The sequence below is a fragment of the Adiantum capillus-veneris genome, chromosome 10 (genome assembly GCF_014529385.1).
Source record: "Adiantum capillus-veneris isolate H3 chromosome 10, ASM1452938v2, whole genome shotgun sequence".
Lineage (NCBI taxonomy): Eukaryota > Viridiplantae > Streptophyta > Polypodiopsida > Polypodiales > Pteridaceae > Adiantum > Adiantum capillus-veneris.
The window spans coordinates 164,419,137-164,437,999 of NC_140940.1; the positions used below are offsets into that span (position 1 = coordinate 164,419,137).

General features: G+C 46.7%; 1 protein-coding gene and 1 pseudogene across 2 annotated transcripts in view; one reads left to right on the plus strand and one right to left on the minus strand.

Moving 5' to 3' along the window:
* LOC147450001 (uncharacterized) overlaps window positions 1-18,863 on the plus strand; it is a 108,226-nt gene that overhangs the window by 69,665 nt on the left and 19,698 nt on the right. The gene's annotated exons all lie outside the window — the stretch shown is intronic.
* Window positions 8,717-11,381, minus strand: LOC147450002 (uncharacterized; annotated as a pseudogene).

The window sequence follows — 18,863 nt, forward strand, 5'->3', positions numbered from 1 at the left end:
CCTCCACCATCATTTCAATGGCTGCCAAATTCAAAACATTGTCTACCTTGCTTAGCTTTTGGCACAACCGGATGCAGGCAAAATCAGGATATCACCCATGTCATCAAGGCTTTCAATGCCTCTATTTCTTGCATCAATGAACTACCAGCTCTTTCCTAGCTGCCTGTAACACTCTTTTCATCAACATTTTTCTTTGATGACGCTTTCCAAGATGTTCTGGCTTGCATCATCAGATTCAAATATAGTCTCTGAAATCATTGCTCAATAAAGTAGTTTCACGCTTTGAGAGTGTGACTCGTTCTTGGGAAAGATACAAAAGCAGTGAAAAAAGAAGCATTGAGTCCCCTCTCTGACGCATGTATGTACATCCTTGTTTCGTAGTTGCTGAAAACAACCCAAAGCTTCCTGGCAGTGTCCTAATTGGTGATCAATTGATGGCATTTTGCACACGTCAATGAAAGCATTACCTCAGCATCCATGACCTTGCTCTCTAGCAGGTTTTGATCCCCTCCCAAATGGATTTAGAAGATGTAGGTCACGAACGTAAGGTTTGCAACTACTGTAGACCTACTGCCAACTGTAGAAGTGCCTGTGGACGAGGTGAGGTTCACCCACCCAATCATCTGTACTGCATAAGAGTTAAATCTAGCTGCTTTAGATTTAATTTGAAACTTGAACCTCCTAGCTCGCTCCTTATAAGAGTCATAGATCATCTGGTGAAATCTGAATGGCAATGCATGACACAACAGTGGAAGACATCACAGGTGTGAGGGACCTTAGAGTGGTAATTATCCCATCCACACCAGGATGCTCTCTTAGAAAAAGTAGTATGAAGATGGCGAACACCTGTTGTGCAGAAAAGTTGGATGACTAGGATTCAACAATTCCTTGATGGTGTCAGTTTCAAATAGCTTCAAAAAATTGTGCTTGGTGTTTCCTTGGTCCACACATATCCATTTTCTTTCGGAACACGGCCAAGCAAGCAACAATAAAGGCTACAGAAGAAAAAATGGAGAGCAAGAGAACGAGCCTCTCTTTTGTGAGCTCACTTGAAGATTGTGCTAAGCAGAAGGTTAAGCCCTCACTTTGCATCTGCTGAAAACAGCCTAGAGCTTTCTCACCACCCTGCTCCTCTTGTGCGTTTTTGCAATCAGTGCATTCCAAGAGATGCCGCTCCAAAAAGTAAGCTCCTCAAGCACTTTATGTGCTTTCTCAAGTGCACCACATTTGGCATACATGCCAAAGCAGTGCCAAGTATGTCGTTTTTTTCCAACAGTCCCTGGCTAACAATACCATCGTGAATTCTTTTGCCCATATCAGCATCTTGCATAATGCCACATGCTTTCAAGATACAAGCATAGGTGATTGCATTTGGAGAGCTGCCCTCTCTTTGCATATGCTGAAAAAAGTCCAGAGGTTTGTGGCCCTACCCCTGTTGGGCATATCCCACATGCCTTCAAGATACAAGCGTAGGTGATTGCATTTGAAGAGCTGCCCTCTCTTTGCATCTGCTGAAAACAGCCTAGCGCTTCCTGGCCCTGCCTCTGTTGGACATATCCCGCGATCAAAGCATTCAAAGAGACGCCATTCTGGACAGGAAGATCGTCGAGCACTTTTTGTGCTTTATGAAGTACACCGCATGTGGCGTACATGCCGAGCAAGGCATACTTGAGGCCCTCTCTTCAAATATGTTGAAAAAAATCCAGAGGTTCGTGGCCCTACCCCTGTTGGGCATATCCCACAATCAATGCACTCCAAGAGACAAGATTCCGGAGAGGAAGCTAGTTCAACCATTGCTGATTCTCTCTCTCTCTCTCTCTCTCTCTCTCCCCTATTGTTGCAGCAGAAAACAGTTCAAAGCCTCCTGGCCTTGCCCTTGTTGTGGGATATGCCCCTGTTGGGCATATCCCACAATCAATGCACTCCAAGAGACAAGATTCCGGATAGGAAGCTAGCTTTGTTGACTCTCTCTCTCTCTCTCTCTCTCTCTCTCTCTCTCTCTCTCTCTCTCTCTACTCCGTGCACCTGATATACTCTCTCCCCGGTTAAGGTGTGCTCTGACTAACAAGTTCATCATAAACTCTTTTTGTCACCAGCGTGTGACTACTATCTATCCTTTTTGTTGATTTCTTTCTTATTATCTATTTACTTTCACTTTTTGGAAACACCCCTCGAGAAATCTAACTGCCCTGCATTGCATAGCTAGTGTGGAACTGTCCAGAGGGAGTCCAGGCCTGAGGGCAAGAGAGCACTAAGGTTGGACAAAGACTATGGTTAGCCAAAGTGGGGTCATTGACTAGCCAAAGTGGAATCCTTTGCTACAGAGGCTACATTTAAGTTCTGGATGTGGCCGCAGTGTACAAAGAGGGTCGGATGACCTAGAAAGATACAATGGCAGCATCACCTAAAATTTAGGGAACTGCTATTTTGGGACTTGAAAATGTCTTCGCGTCATTACGTGCAGTTTGACATGGGGATCATTTTGTTACTCTGTGGCCAAGTCAACAGAGGCTGCAGGTGAGATATTTTTAGACCCGAGGGTCTAAAGCGGGAAAATGCACAAATGAGTGACACTTGGCACTCTGAGGCCAGTTTACTACTTATAGAGAAGGCAAAAACGTGATTTATAGCTAGGAGGCTCATTTTGCAAGTCTCTGTCACAGGTTGAGAGCTATGGAGTGCTTGCTTTCCCTCCTATGTACAGTGCGGCGCCAGGAGTGATGCCCTGCACGCTACGCACTGCCCTCTCTCTCCCCTATGGCAGTATGTTATGCCCCTCTAGTGGGCTCTTCATTTGACCAATGTACAGTTGTGTGGGTTCATGCGCAATTGCCGAGGCAAGAGCCTCTTGCACAGGTACTGGATTAGCTAGCGGTTAATCCCCCCGCAGGTACAGGTGAATTCGGAGAGGTTTCACGGCAGAAATCTCGTCCGATTCAAAGGGCAAGTAGCCCTATAGGTGCGGGAGCTCGAGGACTTACTACGGATGCGACCGGCACGCGAAACGGAGCCCGAAACAGTAAATTACAGCCTGCTGTGTATTTTTGCAGGTTTAGGGTTTTGGCCCTACACGGTCCCTAATACCCCCAGGAGGTTCGGGGACGCGAGGGGACCGGTGTACAGGTGATCTGGCGCATTTTCGGGGCTGAAAACGGAGAATTCAGCGTGCTGCAGATTCTCGCCAGGTTTTGCAAAGTGCCCGTATGCGTCGGGAAAATCAGTCAATGCGTGGGAATAGTGACTGTGAAGTGTCCTAGTATAGTTATGCTGCCGAAATCAGGCCGGAACAGTGGAAATTCAGCCGAGTTTGTGCGGGGCAGCTTGTAGGGAACCACAACGTTTATTCCCTCTTTTGAACAATAAAGAAATACCGAAAGGGGCGCCTAAGTTAGGGGCCAATCTGGTGTCGGTCTACTCATACAGGTGCAATCTAGCAGCCTGTATGCCTCTCCCCTTTGTTGTGTCTTGAAAGTACAGGTAAAGTGGACGACAAATTAAATGGGTGAAAGCTAAATCAAGGTTTGAAGTAAAGTCTACCGCCCTTTTTGGATTGAACAGGCCGGTTTCATGGTTCCATCGACGGGATTAATCACCTTTTCCCATAGAAGTGAGCCTTGGTCAGTTTTGGCTTGAAGACACAGGGGATGATAGACCAGACACAGGGAATTGCAATTATGGCTGACAGACCAGATGATGTGACTGAAGAGGTTTCCTCTTCACAAGGTCAACAGACACATGAAGTGGGTGAGTCCTCAAGACCACCACAGACGGATGGTGATATATTCAGGACCCAGTTGGTTACTGCTGTGGCTATGTTCACACAAGTAATGCAGAATCCGAGGTTTTTAGCCTTTCTGCAACCTCTTGTTCCGTCTCAGCAAGTTGGGTCACTGGATCATATTCAAAAGCCTGTTAAGGCTCGAGCACAGGTGATTCATACTGCACAGTCAATGGAAACACCTGTACATTTGACGGAGAACATGCAGTCTCCACAACCTATGCCTAAGGTGCAAGAACAGGTGGCTGAGATGCCAGTCCTTCAAGCTGTACCAGTTCAGCCCGCCACCTTTCAGCAACCTATAGCTGGTTCTAATGGGCAGGGAAGCAACCTACAGGCTATGCAACAGGTCTTCCCACCACCTTCAGTACACCCTGGCTATTTTGGAGGTGGATCGGTATTCCAGAGCATGGCTGGTCATGCACCTGGAAATTAGTTTTACACGCCAGGAACAGTGTTCGAGGGTGCTCAAACGATGATGCCTAACCCCATGTATGGTGTCACGGGCATGCTACCAGGGTTTCAAAGCACTGAGGGCCAATTTGGGATGCCACAAGCAAATTTTGGTATGGCTGGAATTACAAATCAGCAGCCAAATATGGCATTTCCAGGTCAAGTTAATAGCGGCAAAGGAACACAGATGAACTCTAATAGTGTTCCCATGTTTCAGTCACTTCCATATGACAATTTAACGCCGCTGGAGAGGCCAATTCCGTACAAAGAAGGTGGCAAAGGTGTGTCATTCATGACCTTTACAGGGTTTGATGACAGGAAGAAGGCTCTCTCATTCCTCCAGCAGTTTGACAAGGCCTATGCAGGGGGAAACTTTACAGAGGCTTCAAAGGTCCGCAAGGCAGCCACTTTCTTGACAGGGAATGCGGGACAATGGTGGACAACTTTATTGCTTCAAGGGCAAGCTCCGTCCACATGGATTTACTTCAAGCAGATTTTTGCAGCAGCATGGTTATCTGATGATTTTGAAGCAGATGTCATGACAGAATGGCACCAGCTTAATGCTGCCACTTGCAAGAATCTGGATGATTACAATCGGAAGTTTTGGAAAGCTCTACTTCCAGTAACTTGCTATAGGTTTGTGCCATTGACATAACAGATTGAAAAATATTGTTGTGGCCTACCTAAAGGATTGAGAAAGTACTGTACGAAGACAAAAAGTCACTACTTTGACGCAGCTCATCGAGGTAGCAAACACTGGCAATGGTTTGCTCAAGGGAGAAGATTGTGAATTTAACTCTGGCATCAAGGCAGGACCAGACAAGAAAAATTCAGCCAAGCAGCACGTTCCCAATGAGGCTCCTAAAGGGACTCAGGAGTCAGCCAATGCAGGGAAAGATAAAGCTACGGCTGAATAAAAAAAGGGACCAGCAAAGAAATGGAAAATACGTTTTCCTCACAAGTCAGAAGAGCAAAAGAAGGTCCTGAGGACAGAGAACAAATGCTTTATATGTGAGCAGCCTGGCCACAGTGCTTACAACTGTCCTACAAAGAAAAGGCCAGCTGATTCTGAAGACAAGGAGGACAGGAAAGGAAAGAAGCCCATGGCCGGTCTAGTGCCAGATATGGTGGGCGACAAGCCAAATTCAGATGCAAGTGAGCTTTGCAGAGCATGGGGAAAGGTCAGGGATCAAACAGTGCTTATCTTCTTTGATCCAGGTGCCAAAGCCAACTTCATTTCCCCAGAATTGGCTTCAAAGTTGGGAATCAGACCTGAAGAGATGGGGTATACAGCAGAGGCAGGTTTGGCTTGTCCTGGCCATACAGAGGCTGTGACGCCCATCATTGGAAAGTTGCGTCTACATATCCAGCCCTATGTAGATGCTGAAGAATTTTATATCATGCCACTGGACGGATGTGATGTGTTGTTAGGTATTGTTACGGGACCCTGAAGAGCGGCCCGTAAATGGGACTTAGGGGCCGCGCGTGTTCGCCAATCCTGCACCTGAACACAAGTTAGCCGACTTCACAACAAGTTGAGCAAGTATTTCAAAGAGACGCGCGAGACAAGATTTGGAGAAACAAGCCCGTGACGGGCGCTTTGTATTGATTCAAAAAGTTGATTACAAAAAGGGACGGAGGCTCCTCCGGCGCCTCTGAAGACTGGGTTAGCCTAACTCCAACCTAGTATGGGTAGATGGTTTTATGGACGTGAGGATTGCCACCCCGGCTCCGGTTGAACAACCGGCCCCCTCTTAGCTACCCGGCAGGATGCGCATGGTTCACCAAGAGTGGAGTACTACTCCCATATAAGTCCTTTAATTTGGGGCGCTCAGGCATACCGCGCAAGCCCCATGGCCTTGAGGTAGAAATCCCATTCAAGGAATCACCGTCGGTCCCGTCAAGGAGCTGCGGTTCCAAAAACTGTGCAAAATGCCGAAACGGCCCCGCGGGCGCGTCTCGGGCCGATTTGGACCACGGGCCCCCCGGGGACCTGGCCATGGCCCAAGCGGGCTCTCACTTGCAAAAAGCCTTTCGGGGGCTCTCGGAGTCGTGTTGCGTTCACGGGAGCAACGGGTCCACGGGTCGTCATGTGTTGGCCCGCGGGGAGCATGGCCGCGGAGAGGGACAATTCGCCAAACGGGGCCTCGGTCCCCCTCAAGTGCCGTTCACGGTGGGAAGTTAGGTTAGCGGGTGTTAGGTTAGAATGGGAACGTGGACCGCCGGGCCGCATGAGGAACAGCCCATATGGGGGCGCTAGAGGCAAGGAGGGACCGCCGACACGCCGCGAAAAACTTTCCTCTCACGAGGATCCCAACATTCTCCCCCCCGTCAAGGAACTTGACGTCCTCGTCAAGACTGCCAAGCATTTGACCACATAGTGCATACATCGCATAATTGTCGCATACTGCATCTTTATTTTTCTTGAAACTGAAGCATATCTGTGCTGAACTAATGCATCCTAGACTACTGCTGTACATGTTTGTGGACTTCTATGCCCTAGGCATATGCTTGAGCTCCGGAATCCTGTAGTACCGAAGCAACAACTGCTTATCCATTGCAATGACTCTATCTGCTGGCACCCAAGTGCAATCTGACATTGGCCGCCCTCTCCACTTAACATAGAGCTCTAAATTGTTGCGCCTGAAGCGATGTTTGATGATGATTTCTGGCTCAAAGGGGTTTACTCCTTTGTCTAGCAGTGGCACATGGCGGCTGTATTTCCCATCAACTTGAAATCGTTTGAGTAAGCTGATGTGGAAGACATTATGGATCTTGACGTTGGAGGGTAGCTGCAGCTTGTAGGAAACGCTGTTGAAGTCTTGTAGAACCCGATATGGACCATAGAAGGGATGGTTGAATTTGGGTGTCAGGTTTTCTGGCAGGGTTATGTTCTGTGCACTTACCAGTACCAAGTCACCTTTCTGGAAGAACTCGGTTCGGGCTTTCTCATTGTGTTTGGCTACATACTTATCTTTGTACTTCATCAGGTGCTTTCTGGCTACATCCAAACGCTTGTGCCAAGCCATCAGAAACTGCTCAGCATCCTGATCTTCTGCATGCATGGTACCCGAAGCAAGGGCCATGGGTGTAATCACCTCTTTTCTTGTAGCTAGTTCAAATGGTGTGTAACCTGTCCCTGAGTGCACACTGCTGTTGTACTGAAACTCAAGGACTTCCAGAAAATTTGCCCAATCCTTCTGATCTGCTTGGACATAGCAACGGATGTAATCTTCGATGCCTTGATTGATCCGCTCAGTTTGCCCATCTGTTTGGGGGTGATAGGTTGACGAGAATCTGAGTTGCGTGCCTAGGAGCTTGAACAATTCCCGCCACATGTCACTCAAGAATCGTCCGTCGCGGTCTGACACAATTGCCAGGGGCAGTCCGTGATTTTTGAAGACATGCTTGAAGAAGAGCCGTGCTGTCTGGTAGGCAGTAAGAGGTGGCTTGGCGGGAATGAAGTGTGCTTGCTTTGAAAAGTAGTCCACGATCACGAAGATGGTAGTGAATCCGTGGCTTTCTGGTAAGTCGGCAATGAAGTCCATGCTTATCACATCCCAAGGTCGAGATGGTGTAGCATAGACATCAAAAGCCCTGCTGGCTTTATTCGCTGTGCCTTGACTAGCTGACATGTTGGGCAAGTTCTTACATACTCAACCACATCCTCCTGCATCTTTGGCCAGAAGAAGTAGCGGCTTAGCCTGTCAAAGGATCTCTTTTGCCCACCGTGACCTGCAACCTTGCAGTCGTGGGTTTCCCAGAGTAGCTTTGCTTTGAGCGTTGGATCATCTGGCACATACACACGGTTATGAGCATACCATAGCCCATCCCGCAAGTCGAACAGCCCCACTGAGGTCTTGCCTTGTCGCCAACTTTGCATCATCTGTAATACTGCGGGGTCTGTCTTACTGGCCTCGCGAATCTGATCCAGCACTTCGTCACTGCTTATTATGCTAACTGCATTAACCTCGGGCATGCGACTGAGGGCATTGGCATCGCATTCTGCTTGCCCGGCTTATGAATGATTTCTATGTCATATTCTGCTAATTGATCTTGCCATCGGCTCTGTTTGTGAGAGAGCTTAGGCTGCGTCTGGAAGTACTTCAGGGAAACATTATCTGTGTATATTTTTGTGTGCTTGTCCAATACGTAGTGACGCCATTGGTCAAGACAGTACACCACTGCATACATCTCCTGCTCGTGTGTAGCCCACCTCTTCTGCGGATCTGAGAACTTCTTCGAAATGTAGGCTACTGGTCTTTCTTCTTGCATTAGTACCCCTCTCAGAGGAATGCGTGATGCATCGGTATGAATTTCGAATGGCTTGCCGAACTCTGGGAGCTTGAGTACCGGTAGAGAGCACATTACTTGTTTGATGTGCTCAAAAGCTCGTTGGGCTTCTTCTGTCCACTTGAACGCTAGTGAACCCTTGGTGGTGTCTGTGATGGGAGCCATGATTTTCGAGAAGTCTTTGATGGACTTTCAGCAATACTGAGTGAAGCCCACGAACTCGCGTACCTGTGTGACTGTTCGGGGAGCAGGCCAGTTCACCATGGCCTCAATCTTTTTAGGATCCACTCGGATCCCATCTGCAGTGACCAAGAAGCCCAAGAATTCCACTTCCTGTACTGCGAAGACGCACTTTTCCAACTTTGCATACCACTTGCACTCTCTGAGTCTGCGGAGCACCTGGCGCACATGTTCTACGTGCTCTTCGTAAGTCTTGCTGTAGATTAGCAGGTCATCCAGATACACAATGAGGAATTCATCTAGCATGTCGCCGAAATCTGTATCCATTCCTGCTGAGAAGGTGGCCACTCCGTTGGTGAGGCCAAAGGGGAGCACTAACCATTCGTCAGATCCATAGCGTGATCTGAAAGCTGTTTTGTGCACATCCTCGTCTACGATCTGGATCTGGTGGTATCCCGATCGCAGATCGACTTTAGTGAAGTATTTTGCTCCTGCCAACCTGTCTGTTAGATCGTCCATGTGCGACAGAGGATACCTGTTCTGGATAGTTATTTTATTTAGGGCTCTGTAGTCGACGCAGAGCCTGGATGAGCCGTCCTTCTTTGTAACAAATAGGACTGGGGCCCCGTAAGGTGACTTGCTGGGCCTTATGAATCCTGCTTCAAGTAGTTCTCCCACCTGTTTCTTCAGTTCTTGTAGCTGTGTGGCATCCATTCGGTAGGGTGGACGGGCTGGCGGTGAGTGGCCAGGCACTAGTTTGATTTTGTGGTCCACCGCTCGTTTGGGTGGGAGCCCAGCCGGAAGCTGAGGCGGTACCACGTCCTTGAATTCTTCAATTACCTTGATGATGCGACTATCCCCGATAGTGCACTCTTCGTTTGAATCTGCCAGTGTTACTTTCATCACGCAGCAGTGATCTTGGGCCCCCTGTTTGATGGCCTTCTCTGCTTGCTTCGGTGAAATCCACATTGAGTCCGGGACTAGATCGTCCCAGCTAACCCGAGCCTTCCCTTTTTCCGCTTTCGTTGGCGTTGGCGTCTTCGTCTGAGCTGCGTTTACCTGCCCTCGAGCTTGAGGCGGTACGTAAGGCTGCGGTTTAGGATGAACTCTTTCTTGAGTGGTCTTGCGGGCAGGAGGCGTGTCCATCGGTCGAATGATCGGAACAATCACCCCCTTTCCATTCATGTCAAACATTAGTTGATTCATGCCCTTGGCATACAACCCCATCACATATGAGTCATACCAGGCCAAGCCGAACATCATGTCGTAGGAGTCCATGGGCACGACAATGAAGTCCACTCTGGCTCGCCATTCACCTACTTGGACCGCCACCTCGTAGGCCATTGCTGTGTTTGAATCTTCGCCTTGTACAAAGCCTACTGAGATGCTTCGTCCTCCTCCGGGCTTGCAGGTCTTTACCCCCAAACGTTTGGCGCACGACGGTGAGATGAAGTTGTGACTCGCTCCAGAGTCGAGCATCGCCAATTGTGATTGCCCGTTGATCACCGTCTTGACATACATATTTGGGATTGGCTTGATACGTGCTGCCAGGCAGTGTAGGGAAGCTTTGATGGCTCCTACGCGGACCGTTCCTTCGGTAGACTCCTTGTGTCCGCTTTCTGCCTCTTGCTCCGTGATTTCAGTGATTTGTACTTGGGACGTTCCTGTTCTGTCAGCGTTGGTCTCATTGGCCCAAGCGGAGTGAGCTCGAGACTGAGAGCTAGCTTTGTGACAATCACCATCCCAGTGAGGACCCCCACAGTTACGGCAGGGGCGGGACGGGGTCGCTCTCCAAGGCAGCGTTCGTTGAGCAGCCCCTCCTGGTTGGTTCATTGAGAAGTTCCTACTACCTGATGAGCCGCTGTAGCTACTCGGAGCGTTATTGCGGAAACCCCCGTATGGTCGGGGTTGGCTTGATGTGTTGCCTGCGGGCTCACTCCTCTGAGGCCCAGCTGAAGACTGACTTTTGTTTGAATTGGCGGGGGTAGTCCCACTTCCCCCAGACTTTGTGTTGGTGGCCCCCTTTCGACGCAAGTCGGAGTCCACCAGCCTTTCTGCCATGGATAAAGCTGCCATGAAGTCGACAGGATTTTGCTTTTCGATTTCTCTACGGGCCCAATCCTTGAGCCCATAAAGGAAACCGTGGAGTCTCACTCTTTCCCAAGTCATCTGTTCTAGTTTTAACATAGACTGCCTGTATCTAGACACATACTCTTGCAATTTTCTCTCGCCCTGGGTTAGGGCCCTCCATTCGTCTAGATGTCTGAAATCCTCATTCTTTGGAACGAAGTAGTCCCGCATCTCCGCCTTGAGACGGGGCCATGATATGTAAGGATTTTTTCTTTCCTCCAGTAACCACCAACTGTGGGCGTCCCCTTCTAGGAAGTGAGACACTACTGATGTCCATAAGTGTTCTTCCATTTTGCTGGTGCGGAAGAAGCTCTCTGAGTCGCGGGTCCATTTTTCTAGTATCAGGGAGTCCCGTTGGCCCGAGTAAGGAGTGGGCTTGATAGGCTTGAAGCTTCCCATTCCATCACTTCCACTCGCGGGAACTCCTGACGTGCTGGCCGGTCCTTTTCCTTTGTCTGCTGCGGCATTCTGAGCATTCAACAGACTCACCTGTACAAGCTGTTGGACCAGCGCGGCTTGAGACTCTAGTATAGCCTCCCACCTGTTTATTCTGTCGTCGCGGGGGGGGGGGGGGGGGGGGGGGGGGGGGGGGGGGTCATTCCTATCTCCATGAAATGAGTCTTCGTCTGCGTCACTCATCGTATTGGGTGACGAAGGCGCGGACTCAAACTCTGGACCGGCTTCGTTGATAGGGTCTAGGCGTTGTAGCCTCCCTTGCGAGCGTATCCACGTGGAATACTCCCAAGAGTCAATTACACCGTCCGCTGCGATTTCTTCCAATCTTGCAACGGGTAGGGACGTGTTGCTTGAGTCACTTTCAGCGGGTCTCTGTGCCCCTCTGTTAGGCATAGACCGGCTTTGATTTTCTAGCTCTGATACCAAGTGTTACGGGACCCTGAAGAGCGGTCCGTAAATGGGACTTAGGGGCCGCGCGCGTTCGCCAATCCTTCACCTGAACACAAGTTAGCCGACTTCACAACAAGTTGAGCAAGTATTTCAAAGGGACGCGCGAGACAAGATATGGAGAAACAAGCCCGTGACGGGCGCTTTGTATTGATTCAAAAAGTTGATTACAAAAAGGGACGGAGGCCCCTCCGGCGCCTCTGAAGACTGGGTTAGCCTAACTCCAACCTAGTATGGGTAGATGGTTTTATGGACGTGAGGATTGCCACCCCGGCTCCGGTTGAACAACCGGCCCCCTCTTAGCTACCCGGCAGGATGCGCACGGTTCACCAAGAGTGGAGTACTACTCCCATATAAGTCCTTTAATTCGGGGCGCTCAGGCATACGGCGCAAGCCCCATGGCCTTGAGGTAGAAATCCCATTCAAGGAATCATCGTCGGTCCCGTCAAGGAGCCGCGGTTCCAAAAATTGTGCAAAATGCCGAAACGGCCCCGCGGGCACGTCCCGGGCCGATTTGGACCACAGGGCCCCCGGGGACCCGGCCATGGCCCAAGCGGGTCTCTCACTTGCAAAAAGCCTTTTGGGGGCTCCCGGAGTCGTGTTGCGTTCACGGGAGCGACGGGTCCACGGGTCGTCATGTGTTGGCCCGCGGGGAGCATGGCCGCGGAAAGGGGCAATTCGCCAAACGGGGCCTCGGTCCCCCTCAAGTGCCGTCCACGGTGGGAAGTTAGGTTAGCGGGTGTTAGGTTAGAATGGGAACGTGGACCGCCGGGCCGCATGAGGAACAACCCATATGGGGGCGCCAGAGACAAGGAGGGACCGCCGACGCGCCGCGAAAAACTTCCCTCACACGAGGATCCCAATAGGTATTCCTTGGTTGTTTCGTGTACAGGGAATCATGGATGCCTACAACAAAAAGATCACTGTACAGAGTAGGGGAAAGACTCACATTCTGGATGTAAAGCTTATAGGGGAGTCTATTCCCACTGTATAAGCTTCTGCTATTACTTCTGTAATGAAAAAGCATCTTTCTGCGTACTTGGTTTTTGCACGTGAAGTGTCAGATTGTGATGAATCAAATTTATCTGTGCTAGATAAAGAAAGGTCAATGTTTTTACAACAGTATAGTGACTGTTTTTCCGATTCATTACCGTCTCAATTACCGCCAGAGAGACCCGAGGACCATGCGATAGATTTGGTGCCAGGCAATAGCCCACCAAATAAGCCTCCGTACAGGGTTAGTCCGGCTCAGCAGAAAGAGATAATGGGCCAAGTACAGGAGTTGTTAGAAAAGGAGCTGATTGAGCCCAGTTCATCTCCATTCTGTTCTCCAGTGTTATTGGTGCAGAAAAAGGATGGCTCATGGCGTATGTGCATAGACTACCGTGCACTGAACAAGAATACCATCAAGAATAGGTTCCCTATACCTAGAATTGATGATATTATGGACAAATTAGAAGGAGCAGCTATGTTTAGCAGGATAGATCTAAAGAGTGGGTACCATCAGATCCGCATTAGATCAGAGGATGTGCACAAGACTGCTTTTAGAACGACGTTTGGCCTTTATGAATTTTTAGTGATGCCCTTTGGTCTCACAAATGCTCCTGCTACGTTCAATAGGATGATGGACAGAATTTTCCGTCCACACCAGCAGTTTGTTGGTACATTCTTTGATGACATGATAGTCTACTCAAAGAATGAAGAGGAGCATAGGCATCACTTGGCCATTGTGTTCGAAGAGCTACGCAGTCATAGGTTGCTCATCAATGCAAAGAAAAGTGAGTTTTTTGTGGAAGAGATTCACTTTCTGGGACACATTGTCTCAAAGGATGGTGTCAGAATGGATCCTGCAAAAGTTGAAGCGATCAAGTCATGGCCAGATTTGAAGACGGTGCACGATGTTCGAAGTTTCTTGGGACTATGCTCGTATTACAGAAGGTTTATCCGAAATTTCGCTGAGATTGCTTCACCTTTACATGCTCTTCAAAAGAAAGCAGTCACCTTTAGATGGACACAGAAAGAGATTTCAACTTTTAATCTCTTAAAGGAAAAGATGACTTCAGATTCAGTCATTGTGTTGCCAGATCTTAGGAAGTCATTTGTGGTCCAGTGTGACGCCTGTGGTAGTAGCATTGGTGCAGTGCTAATGCAAGATGGCAGGGTAGTAGCCTATGAGAGCAGAATTTTGCAAGGGCCAGAGATGACCATGCAGGTCTATGAGAAAGAGTTACTGGCTGTGATTCATGCACTCTTAAGTTGGAAACACTACCTGCTAGGTGCAGATTTCGTTGTCCAAACGGACTATCAAACCTTGCGATACTTCTTGACACAGACAAAGTTATCTGAGAAGCATATGCGGTGGGCAAATATCTTGTCCATGTTCCATTTTCAGATTGTGCATGTGGAAGGCAAGAAGAACGTTGTGGCTGATGCCTTGTCAAGGAAGCCACAAATTTCAGCTGTGTCAATTCCTTATCATCATGAACTTGATGATATGAGAGAACAGTATGAAAATGATGAAGATTTTGCAAGGGTCTTCGAGCAGCTAATGCAAGGACAACATCATGAACACTATCTTCTCAAAGATGGGTTCATGATGATGCATGGCAGATTATGTGTCACAAATCCATTGCGACGCAAAGTTATGGAAGAGAGTCATGTCCCATCATATGCAGGGCATCGTGGTATCGATGCTACAGTTACAGCGGTTGAGACATTCTTCTACTGGCCTACATTGAGAAGAGATGTAGATGCCTTTGTGCGAGAGTGCCTAATTTGTCAGAAGGTCAAGTTTGACAAGCAAAAGGCACCAAGGTTATTGCAACCACTACCTATTCCAGATAAACCATGGGAAAGTATTGCTATGGATTTTATCTTTGATCTTCCGAGAACGCAGACAGGAAACGATGGTATTTGGACCATTATTTGCAGATTTAGCAAACAGGCTCATTTTATTCCTGTCAGGAAGAAGATAAAACCAGATTAGATGGCATGCTTGTTTTTTTCTTACTCAAGCCCTCTATGAAGAGAACAGACAATCTCTCATCTTGTGATAGCTCTCTCACAGGACATCTCTCGATGTATCGTTTGAAGCGAAGCAGAGCTTCCTTTACTCTCTCGTTTGCTTTTTGTTTGAAAGCGTAGATTTGGGACACTCTGTTGTGTTTGATCCCCCTTTTTGAAAACTCTTCTACAAACTCTTGTAAGAGTTTTGCTATGTTTGGGAAATCATTTCTGTTTAGTGGTTGGAACCAAGCTAAGGCTGTCCCTTCCAATGTTAACCCAAATCCCTCATATTGAGTATGGAAATTTGCAATATGTTCAGCTCTTAAAACTTGTTTGAAGAGTGAGACATGAGCATATGGATCCCCTGACCCATCGTACTTTGTTTTGACACATTGAGCCACTTGATATGGTCTCAATCGTTGGGGTTCGGTCACCAATCTAACCAATTTATGGTCTCTTGGAAAGACGTCTCCAATGCTCTCCTCTCGTCTTGTAAAGAATCCTGGTGGAATCCTCTTTGATGTGTATTCTGGCATCGTTTTGCCTGGAAGTAAGTAGAGATTGGAGTACCCTTGTATGTGGATTGCTCTAAGTCAATTGGATCAACAAGTTTGTACTCTCTTCCATACTTATCTACCATCAAAACTTGCACTCCATGGGAATCTGTATATGTGAATGCATAGAGGTTCTTATGGAATGTCAACTCTCCGGCATTGGGTTCTACACACTTGTAGAAGATATATTGATCTCCTTTTGTGAATCTGTAGAAGCCATCATGAGCGTTATCCGTAAGCACTCTCATGGATTCATTGGCTTTGATTAATCTGACGTTCGGTTGGTTGATTAGAGGATGCTTCTCCTCTAGGTATTCTCTCGATCCCCGTGTTGTCGGCATTGCAGCGTTTCTTGCGTTTTTCATGTCTCTGAGTGGAGTAGAGAACCCTGGTGGTAGATGATTTATCATGGTTAAGGCTCTCTCAAAAGTCTCAAGATAGTCCTTGACAATCCCACTTTGGCTAAGTGCAACTTATCCATTGCTGCCCCTGATCAGGTCTTTCAAAAGTCAGGAATTTGTGACTTTTTGGTCTCTGGAAACTAGTCTTGGGGTACCCTAAAAGTTTGGCTTTAGGAAACTTGAAAAAACTTAGCTCTAAAATCAAAACCAGGTCTAGGTGTGTGCTATTGACCGCAAGCTTTCTTCCTGGTTATACTTGACTCAATTTGGGGTTGTGTATTAAAAGTTAGAGCACTTTTAGTGAAGTGCACTTGAAACAGCACTCAAAACAGTTCTAGGACCAAAACACAAGAACTTTGACTTGTATGTTGGTCTCCAGAAGGTATTTTTAGTTCAAACTTGAGATTTGGAATGTACTCAAGTATATCTATAAGATCACCAAGTCAGATACCCCCACTCTGTTGAGGTACATGGATCGCGATCCATGTTCCTTGTCAAATTTTTTTCTCCGAATTTTTCCAAATTTTGACTGAGTGTAGACAAGGTCATGTGCAGACTATATACCAATTTTCATCAAATTCTGAGGTTGAGGTACATGGATCGCGATCCATGTTCAACCACATCTGTACTTGATCTCTTGGCAGCTTGTTGCACGCTATGTCCACAAGCTAAATCTCAATTTTTTTTGGATTTTGGACTTGGTTTGATAGGTTAAATGGGCAACACTAGGTCTGCACTACGGTTTTCAGTGTGTCACTTGTTTTGCTCGCTTTTGACCCAAATTTTCTCAACTTTTTGTAAAACTGGACTTGGGCATATGTTTCCTTATGTATGGACTAATGATCTGGAAAATTTCAACTCAAGCTGTCACTATGGGTACATGGATCGTGATCCATGTTTGGAGCCCAAATTGACTTCTCTTGGTAACATCAGATTCAGCATGATTAGGAGGCCCTATGGTATCAAAACTTTTGAAAATGGACCTCTTGATCGAAAGTTATGTCAATTCTGGCACTTTGTCAGAGTACTTGGCAGTTTAGGGCTTTTGATTTGGTTTTTGGTATCCAAATTCAGTTTTGAAAAGCCAGTAGACTCCTTGTGATGTCCTTTAGCTATGGTGCAAGTTTGATATGAGTCTGTGACAAAGGAACATGGATCGCGATCCATGTACCTATGTGCCAGATGGTAATGAAACTTGACTCACACCTTGTCCTTGGTTCACTTATCCCTGCTATATGGTTTTTATGTGATTTGGATCACTTTAGGTCAAGCAAAAGTCAATTCACAGGTCTGTTTTAGGGTTTTCACCTCGAGCTGTTTTTGGCACTTTTGATGAGTTTTTTGAACTTTTTTGACCAAATTTCTTTGGGGACTTTTGTTAACAATGGTCTCTCTTATAGGCTGGAAAAGTTTCTGTCCAAATTTTTCTCAGGGGTACATGGACATAGATCGCGATCCATGTTCCATCACTTTTGGACTTAAAATTTTGGTGTGCTGATAGCCTATGATGTTTGTAGCTTGCTCCACAAATCTTTTTGAGTTTGGATCAGTTTTGCCCAACCAAATCTGACTTCTACAGTTTGCTTTGACAGTTTTGACAATGAGTTGTTTCTGGCTCTTTAGACCACTTTTTACAACTTTTTTGCATATGGTTCTTTTGGGAGAAGTGTTTATCTATGTCTCAGCTACCTATTGCCCAAATCTCAGCCAAAAAATTTCAAAAATTTTTCATGAGGTACATGGATCGCGATTATGTTTGGAAGCCAAATTGACTTTTCTTGGTACCTTTAGAATCAGCATGTTTACTAGATGCGATTGTATCAAAAGTTTTGGATTTGGACTAGTTTTTGTCTTTCAAAAGCAAGTTTTTTTGTCTGTCCTGCAGTTTTTGACCAATTTCTGTATTTGGCTATTTTGACAAACTTTTTTCAATTTTTTGACATGCTCCCTTTTAGCAAAGTTGTTTCACTAGTTATCAGGAATGTACTCGTCAAATATTAGTCCCAAATGTCAAAAAGGTACATGGATCGCGATCCATGTTTGACAGCATTTTTTCATGATTTTTGTTTTGGTGGTTCTCTATGCCCTGTAGAAGCCAAATCTCACCTCTTTTTGAATTTGGATCCCAAAAACTTAAGATTTGCCCAATTTTGTGTCTGAATCCCTGTTTTTGTTGTTTTTTTCCTCCGAGTCAATTCTGATGAGATTTTTTCAAGCAAACTTGTTTAGAGTAGTTTCCTAATGATTAAATTGTAATTGGTCACTTTTCACCAAAAATGGTCTTTGGGGTACATGGATCGCGATCCATGTTCCTCCACAGATTCTTGCCAGACTTTCCAGATTGCTTCTAGATAGTCAGCTAATGCCCTTGATCCACAAATTTTTGAATTTCAATCACTTTTGAGGTCTCTACCATCAAATTTTCAGAATTTCAAAGTTATGGTCATTTCGGCCAAAATATGGTTTTCACCCTTTTTTCCCTTAAACTTTTAGCCCAAATTTGATGGTCATAGTTTTTACTTACCTTACTTCTAAGTACTGAAATGGAACATGGAAAAAAACAAATTAAATGGTACAAAATAAAGTCGAATCGAAAAACGGTACAGCACTCTGAAAGCATAGAGTAAATTGAAGAATGAAATGCTTTTGGCTATCTCACTCACAACCCTCTTTACCTCTCGAGAATAGACCTAGCAAGTCCTCGACTTCTAGACTCTACCAAGCACTAAACCCCGCATCTAGCTGCTTCACTGATAAAGTGTAAATGGAATGGAGAGATAAATCTTCAAAAAAGAACGCTCTAAATATGCACTAGGTCACTCACCATCTAAAAATCATATCCTCGGCAGCGGCACAAATGTTAGCCGGTCGCTGCGACGGATGTCTGCAACATAGCTTTTTGGTACTAACATAATATCAATACTCAGGGAAGTGACTCGGATGGGGCACGGAGACTCTTTGAGATCGTCAGTCTCAAGAAGTGAACCTAAACAAGCAAACACAACAACTCTACAAGCAAACCAACACTTGATGATCAGGGAAATGTGCCTATATCCTTCCTCAAAGCTCTAGGTCATCACGCCATTTCGGCACTCGGACGGACTCGAAATGCAACGAAACTTTAGGAGGAGGTCTAGGACACCTAGGGACACAATCCTACCAAGT